Consider the following 9,689-nt stretch of genomic DNA (forward strand, 5'->3'; position numbering starts at 1 on the left):
ATTTCCAAATGCAAGCATAGAGATAAATATTACCTAAAGAGCTTAGCTTTACAACTAGGCTCAGCAGTATACAGTTGTTGCCATCATACCTTGCTAAAACCAAAAACACTCAATGGGGCCAGCTAAGTGTTAAGCCTTCACAGAATGGAGAATAATTAGCAGAATACTTTGCGCCCACACACAGAAACACCAATCATGTACAATGTGGTAAAATTCATTAAGGATTCTAAAGGCAAAAGCAATTTATTTCGAGTTTGGCCTGTGTCAGCAAGAAACTGGGAATTTAAAATCTTAACAGTAATAAATTAATATACACATGTATGCACATGCACACACATATACACACACATTGATACACACATGTGCATATAAATTTATATATATATATAAAGACAGATATAGATGTAAACAATGATGATGATGATGATGTCAGTGATATGCAATTATGTATGTGTGTGCAAGTAAATATGTTATTCTATATAGTTTTTGTTTTCTTGCATTTTCCCCACATATTTTAAGTAAAGGAAATAAACAGTAATAAAGTGGCAATAATCTACTGTCATTGAAAAGAAGTTCCAATCTTGTCATAACCATTATGTTGCACTCATATGTAGTATTCTTATTTGAAGGCATTGCCAAAATAGACTGACGGATAAAGAATATAGCAACAAAAGGAAGTGGTTTATATTCTAGAAATCAAAAATTACTCTTTTAATAATTCTAACATATAATAACTGTATTCCATAACTTAGACATGTAATTACCAAACTTTTTTTTTATGTAGAATGATTTGAAATGTGATGACATCAAAGCAAAACACATTTATTTATATGCACTCAAAATTGTGCTCTCAAAGCACTGTACCCACAATTTACAAAATTAAAAATCTATATAAAACCATATCCAAATAAACTGAATTTTGTAGATTGCTTATACTGGTTTATTTGTAGCTAGAAATAAAACTACTATTAATAGTAGCTACTTAGTATTCAGATGGTTTTTTTTTGTCAACACTTTGGTTATATACTACCTAACTTTCAGATGATAAATTCTCTTATTATGCCACCTTTCTAACTTGTGATGACCAAACCAGCTAGACTGTACTATTTATTATAACTCTTGCTTAAATAATTGAGATTGGTCAATTAAGCATGTAACTTTGTAAAACATTTTAATTATGAATGTACTAATTCAATAGTAAAAACAAATTAATTCTGTTTTGGTCAAAATCTGCTAATATATCATGTGTTATTGGAGTTAGTTACTCTTAGTGCTTGTTTAATGTGTCTGGTCTATATCAGGATAAATATAATAAAGATAAATGTCTTTATTGCAAACAGTATGCAATTATTTGTTGCTGTTTTTTTTTTCTTTATTTTTGATTAATTTATTAATTACTACAGCTAAAACATCAACAAGTATTGATAATATTTAAAAATAACATTTTTATATATCTGTACAAGCATCATATAGATTTTGAATTCAAATACACAGTAGGTATTTCGTTGTGTCTCTAAGCAAGACACTTTATTGTATCTGCTTCCGTTCTTGTATGCATTAAGAATAGGTAGCAATGTATTTGCTTTCAAACCTAAGGGAAACAACTGAAGATTAATTAAATAACCACGAACTACTTCCTTTTTCTTTCTCCTTTTTGTAGCATGGAATTGACAGAAATGTTGGCACTCAACAATGAAGTAGAAATAGGTTAAAAGAAGACTTGCAGACAATAGCCCAACTAAAAGCATAATACAGAAACTCAAAGAGGAAGATGACATTCTGCATGTCCAACATGTAATTGCTTGACTCAGGTTGCTTGATTCATAAATTTCACTCTAAAGTGGTTTGATATATGAAGTGAATCTTCATGTAAAAATTATAAGCAGATATCTGCAGTTTTCAAATCTGTTTCTGAAATCTTAAAGAAATGAATTTAGCAGAAAACAGTAAATTGTGCATAAACTTGCTCTATGAAAATATCCCTGAATTCTTTCTTTACATCAGTAAGCTGAGTTACATAAGTTGATAAGGGATTCAGCACAATGGTGAATAGCTATCATAGTAGGGTTTGAACTTTGTCGCTTATTGCCCAATACCTTAATCTCACAACCACTGACTTTCTTTTAACAAAAAATAAATAAATAAATAAAAATCCACCATAGATGCAGGCATGGCTGTCTAGTAAGAAATTTGCTTCCCAACCACATGGTTCCATATTCAATCCCATTGCATGACACCTTGGGTAAGTCTTCTAGTAATGCCCCATAGCCACCCAAAGCTTTGTGTATGCGTTTGGTTGACAAAAACTGAAAGAAGCCCATCATATGTGCATGTGTGTGTGTATTGTCTCTCACTACCAATTGTTGGTTTGTTTATGTTCCTGTAACTTAGTGGTTTGGCCTAAGAGACTGATTGAATAAGTACCAAGTATCAAAGCTACAAAACAAAAATTACTGAGATCAATTCATTTGACTAAAACCCTTCAAGGCAGTGTTCCAGTGTAGCTACAGTTCAATGAGTGAAACAAATAAAAGAAATCAAAATAAAGACATCTGTGTCAAACATTTGTATAATTCAGGTTAGATTAATTTAGTTTTTAATATTTCAACCCCAAACTATTGTATGCTTCAAAAAAATGTACTGTTTTTTTAATGTATGAAATGATTGTATTCAATGGTAAAATAAGCATAATTTTTCAGTCCTTAAGCAATGAAAGTAAATAAAGAAAATGTAAGGGGAATTAATGATTAACAAAGATGAACTGAGAAGATTGTGTTTCTTGTTATGTATTGATGGGCACCATGTTCTATGGTTTCTTTGTCTGATTGATTGAAAAGCAAAATATTAGAGAAATTTATTTTTATATTGAGCTGATGACGATAATTTCTTTCATTATGTCACATAAGCATAATTATTCATGTATATTTTTATTTGATAACATAAGGTTTGTTTCAGAGTTTTAACAATTTTGTAATTAGAAGCATTGTATTTTCAGAGACACTTGATAAACAAATACAGAATATGCTTCAATCTGTGATACTCAGGTACATATGCAATTGAAATCTTATGGTTAAATGAATTTTTGAAAGATTTTATCACTTGGATGATAAATGGATAACAACACTCTAATTGCTAATAAAATCACACAAGATCATTTTCAGCCTTTCTTTCTAACATTTCAGTTTTCAAATCTTAATAGAACCGACTTTGAACTAACATTTTCTTGGGCTGAAACGTTATGGTTAGTACTAATATTATCTGAATATCTTAACTACTATCTTCCTAACATTTATTAACTTACATCATTTTTTCCTTCAGGCAATCGAGTCAATTACTTGATTTTCATAATTGAATGTATCCATCAATGATCAGTTTCTAGGACACCCAGTATCTCTTATGATCACATAGACTCAGCTACTCCTGATTCATTTATTTTCTGCCTTTCATCACCCATTTTGTGTCTATTCTCATCCTCATCTGCAATAATCATTATACCCAATCCTTCCTTATCGGAATGTTGGCCCTGAGGGATTCCCATCCTCCACATGTTTCCCCAGTGTTAGAGAACTTACAAAGGCTATAACCATGGTCTCATTATTCATGACCAAACCAATAAAAGGATTATTGAAAGAAAAAGATTACCTTCAAGCTCTAAACTAATTAACCATGTGTCGATTTTGCAAAGTTACATCTACTTTCCATAAGATATATCAGTTTGATTAATTTCAGGGAAACTCTAAAGTGCATGGACGTAGTTCCTTCCTCCATCCAAAAGGTAAAGAAAGGAGCATTTGAATCTATAGAAGCAATATTTCAAATTCTAGATTCTTTATCATATTTAGTCTTGTATTTTGCTCTTCTGGATTTTGTTTTTGTTATTGCTTCTCTTAGGATTAATAAAACATAGTGAATATTACTCTAAAGAAAACCCTAGTATGTCATAAACAAAATGATAGCATAAATTATAGTGAGGTCAATTCATTTGACTAAAACCCTTCAAAGCAGTGTTCCAGAGTAGCTACAGTTCAATGAGTGAAACTTCCCCAATACAAAATAGGAAATATACATAGATATCATGCCCCCATACCCACATTTTACACAGGTAAAGTAGAACAGTTGATGGGCTTTTATGCAGATAGAGGTATGTATGTATGTGAGTGTGGGTGTGTGTGTGTGTGTGTGTGTGCATGCTCATGTATGTATGGGTAGGTACATAGGGTATATGAACAGACAACCACATAGGCAAATAGAGACTGAAACACATGACCACATATACATACACATTTGTCCACACATATGAAGATGTGCACCCATACATGCAAACATGGTACATAACAGCAGAGCACACACACGTACACACAAGGAGACAGAGGTACATACCTACATATACACACACGCACATGCATACATAAAAAAAAACACACACACACAAATACAGAATACATACAAACATACATGCAAACACACACATACATGCATATATACATACACACACATACATACATATATACATATGCACACACAGACATACGTACACACACATGCACACATGCACGCATGCATACATACACACACACTGAGACACACGCATGTGCAAAAAAAAAAGAAAAAAAAAGAAAAGCAAAAACAGAACGCAACATGAATAACGGACAGAGTCAAGACTCTTGAAAAGGTTGCAAGATGCAACGAAAATTTTAGGAAAATAAAAATAATAAGTGGAAATTTTAACGGTGAGTGTGTTAAATTTTAAGGCACGAAAAGAAAATGACTCTCCTCAGACACAACAGAAAATAATAGCATATTGCTAACTAGGTAATATTTCATATAAACTGTAAGCAATAAAACTTTTTGGTTCATATCATCTTCCATGTTCAGGTTCAAATCCATCAGAGGTAAAGCTACTTCCATTTTTCTAGGATAGATAAAAATGCATGATGGCAGTGGAGGGGTGAATTCAATCAATATTCTGTATTGCTATGAAACTGGCCAAGTGCCTGGTTAAAGAATTCATTAGTAACCATTTGCTTTGGTTTAGTTCATTGTATTACTTACCCCTTCATTCTCATCTCAATCATATGTCATAAACAGCTTATTTCTCTTATAAACAGACTTAACCTTGTCCAATCAAATATTTTTATTGTTCAAATTGTGGTGGTAATGACTGTGATGGTGGCATTGGTGTTGATGGAAAATGTTCTGGCTTTTTATTTTCGTACTGATCTCAAAGTTCAAAGTTTGTAATATGACCTTTCTTCTTGACATCAAAACTAGAGTTCATCTTTAATTATAATATTATCTTTTAGGGAAAATTCTACAAGTCATCTATGTTTCACTTTCTTCTCTTTATTGTCAGTTTCATTTCTGTTTAGTTTATTTATTCATTTATTCTTCTCAATTGCTCACAGAATCATTATGTCCATAGATTAGTTGACAGTTCCTTCATCCCCTACCTGATTGTAATTGTAACATCTGTAAAGGAAGGGCTAGAGAATGACTGACAGAAACATATTAACAGAGTAAAAGTAGATATTTTTATAAGGTTAAGTTGAAATGTATAATACTTTTCACATAGGCATAGTGACATTTGTATATCATGTCTAGGCAAGAGTCTTAGTTAAACTTAAGCACTCAGAGTGTAAGTAGCATTTCTATAGGAAATAGCATAATGTAAGGTAACTATTAAATTTCTTTCAAAGAAACAAATGGATGATATCAGAGAGAATGAATACCTGTCCTTCAAGTTCCAGTATTTTGTCTTTCAATCTGTTGTTGCAATGGAAAAGATATTTTTTCTGTTTGTGTTCAAATTCCTGAAGACGAAGACAAGGTACAGTGGAAATATGATAATCATATTTATCTTTAATAACCTTATTAGGTTTTTAGATCTTGCTTGGGCCAACTCAAACTTTCAAAATAAAAGTATGAATCAGATTGACCGAAGTTTATCCATTTATTTTTAAACTTGATACAAGGTTGAAAATGACAGCTAAAATGACAGAGCAAAAAATGAAAACATTCCTCATGTATATTCAATGTGATTAAGAAGTTTGATTTATAAGCAAGTAATTCTGGGTCCAAACTCATTGTATGGTACCTGTTGTTGTCGCAGGTTGACCAATAGCTTGTAAGTGAAATTTGCTTGAAAGAAAGTAGATGGAAGCACATTACAAACATCCATATATAGATGGTATCAAAAGGTTCCTGGACTAATTATGTTTAATAAAAAATAACTTATTTACTTCAATTTTAACATCATCTTCTTGAAAATAGTTACCTTGTGCAGCAATACACCAGTTCCAGCATTCCTGCCACTTTTGGAATCCGGCCTGGAAGTTGTTTTCCATAAACGAGTTGAGGACCTTCTGTGATTCACTCTTGATGTTAAAATTCACTCTTGGTGTTAAAATGGCGACTTTTGAGCTGCCGTATCATGTTGGGGAAGAGATGGAAGTCTTCATGTGCTCAATCTGGCAAATAGGGTGGGGGCAGAATTGATATCATGTTCTTTTTAGAGATGTTCTTCCTGCTCAGTGATCAGCAGATGGGGGGGGGGGGGAACTTGACAGAGACTCACTGCATGTTCAATTTAAATGTTAGGATTGCCTGCATAGATCCATATGACACCAACATCAGCAATGTCGTTTATTGGCCTCTGACAATCCTCATGCACAAGCTGAAGAATTTTCTCCATATTTCTGGGGGTTTATGCTCATGGCAGGTCTTTTAGATCACTCATCGTTTTCCAGGGATGTTCTTCTACTTTTGAAGTGCCTGTACCACTCAAAACATTGTGTACAACCCATTGCCTCAATACCATAAGCTTGCCAAAGAATGCTCAATGTCTTTGTAGCAGACTTCCCAAGTTTAACACAAAATTTCATGTTAGTTCTTTGTTCCAACTTCCTGTCCATGACAAAAATTGCAGACAGCAGCATACATGTGATAACAACACAAATTTCACAACTTGTGAAGTAAACCCAGTGATGTCACCCAGCACATTGCCTCATGAAGGTCACTGCAGAACAAATGCAGGACTTTTTTGATACTCCCTTGTATATACTTATATACTTACATACACACACTATGACCTCCATCATCATCATCATCGTTATCATGCTAGTTTAAGTTGGACAGGTTGTCACAGACTGAATTATTTCCTATTGGAAGCTCACATCTCTATGTGAAAATGAGTCAACCTTTCAACTGAAGCTCAAATGTGTTATATGGTTTGGCTTCTATACCTGAATACCCTTCCTATCACCAACCACTTTAAGAGAGTATTTATTGGTTGCATTTTCATGGCAACATCACTAAAGGGGTTAAATATAAGGAACTCAGAATTCTATTTATTCTCTGCTCAATTTTCTAACAACTTTACAGTGCACTAAATACATTCTGTGGCACCAGCAAGAGAGATAGTAACTAACTTGCTTATGTATTACTTTGTGAGAGTGCAAGTTGTCAGAGTTTGTTGTGGCACAGTATAGAAGGGGTGGTGCTCTGTATACAGGACAATGTATAAAATATTCAAAGCTAGGCCATGTAGCCCAAGGAGGGGAAATAAGAGAGGAGTGATGCCAGCAGTGAGATTAGAAGTGAATGAAGGGAACGTGTAAGTCCTGAGGGTATTCAATAACCTAGCATTTGTGGATTAGCTCAGGTAACCAAGGAATGGATCAGAACAGAGGATGTTGATGTGAGAAGTTTCCTGGAGAACTGGATGAAAGTAAGGAATAGAAGTATGTTATTAGCATTAAAATTATTTGAGATGGAATTGGGTAGGGAGTGATTGGAAACAGCAGAGGTGGATACAGGTAAAAGTAAGTGATGGGGTAAGTAGTTGATAAGTGGCAATAGAAGTGGCCTTGATTAATAGTGGAGTGTGCGAGGGCTAATAGTAGAGGTGAAAAGAGTGAGGGAGATATTCTAGACAGAAGGATCTTCAGCCTTTTATAAATAGATATATAGTGAAGAGATGAGAGTGGAATGATCTAGTTTCTGCTACATACGCCTGCAATGAGGTGAAGAAGGATTCAGAGGAATGAGATGAACCAATGAAGTCTCACATGCATAGGCCTAGTGGAGGAGTAAAGCTGGACCAACAGAGAAGGAAGTCAGCAATAGGGGATGGGACCTTCAAAAGATTCAAAGTGTGAAGTGGTGAGAGGACAACATAATATATAATGTACATTTCATTATAACAGGCAGAGATCTACTGTAGGATTAGATATTATCAGTCAATATAGTGCTTTGTCATCTATATGAGATGCAACATCTTCAGATGTGCCTTCACCACATCATCCTAAGTTTACCTTGGTAACACTTCTCCATGGGTTCCACTAACTTCTCAGCACTCCCTTATGCAGTGGTTGATTTTCACATATATCACATGCCCGTACCATTATGTTTGATTCCTCTTATACCCAGTTTATCATGCATCTTATTTGAAATTTGGTGTTGAAAGTATACTAACATTAGACAGCTATCATATCATGCTTAACTCATTTCTTTCTAGTTTTTACAAGTCTTCTGCAGTTAATTCTTATTTTATATTTGCTGAATTCCTAACTGTTACAAACGAAGTGTCAAGACACTTTTATTGACATCAAAACAGTTCTTGTGAATCTGGATTGGTTAGTGTGTACATATATGCACATGAATGTTTATGGGTAAACTTGCACTCATGTAATGGGTGTGTTTGTGACATTAGTACACAATAGTGTGTGCATCATTACTCTGTGTGTGCATGCATTTATGCTTGTGTGTATGTGTGTGAAAATTCCATATGTGCCTATGATTTTGTGTTCAGCCCAAGAACCTCAAGTTGTAAATCCTGGAATGCTGTAAAATTTTTCCCTCTACTACTAACTACTGTTTTTGAAAAATGTTAACCAAATTGCTTTGTTCTTTCAAGGTTTTTATGTAAATCTGATGTTGCACAGCTCAATGTACCTATGGTCTTCATTCATCATCATCATCATCATCGTTTAACGTCCGCTTTCCATGCTAGCATGGGTTGGACGATTTGACTGAGGACTGGTGAAACCGGATGGCAACACCAGGCTCCAGTCTGATTTGGCAGAGTTTCTACAGCTGGATGCCCTTCCTAACGCCAACCACTCAGAGAGTGTAGTGGGTGCTTTTACGTGTCACCCGCACGAAAACGGCCACGCTCGAAATGGTGTCTTTTATGTGCCACCCGCACAAGCCAGTCCAGGGGCACTGGCAACGATCTCGCTCGAAAATCCTACAGGAGCCAGTCAGGCGGTACTGGCAACGGCCACGCTCAAAATGGTGCATCTCATGTGCCACCCGCACAAGAACCAGTCCAGGGGCACTGGCAACGATCTTACTTGGCTTGCCGGGTCTTCTCACGCACAGCCCATTTCCAAAGGTCTCGGTCCGTAGTCATCGCCTCGGTGAGGCCCAATGTACGAAGGTCTTGCCTCACCACCTCAGCCCAGGTCTTCCTGGGCCTACCTCTTCCACGGGTTCCCTCAACTGTTAGGGTGTGGCACTTTTTCACGCAGCTATCCTCCTCCATTCTCACCACATGTCCATACCAGCGCAATCGTCTCTCTTGCACGCCACAACTGATGCTTCTAATGTTCAGCTTTTCTCTCAAGATACTTACACTCTGACGGGTATTCACATTGACATTACACATCCAACGGAGCATACTGGCTTCA

Source organism: Octopus bimaculoides, chromosome 12 (genome assembly GCF_046866305.1).
Source record: "Octopus bimaculoides isolate indiv1 chromosome 12, ASM4686630v1, whole genome shotgun sequence".
NCBI classification, from domain to species: domain Eukaryota; kingdom Metazoa; phylum Mollusca; class Cephalopoda; order Octopoda; family Octopodidae; genus Octopus; species Octopus bimaculoides.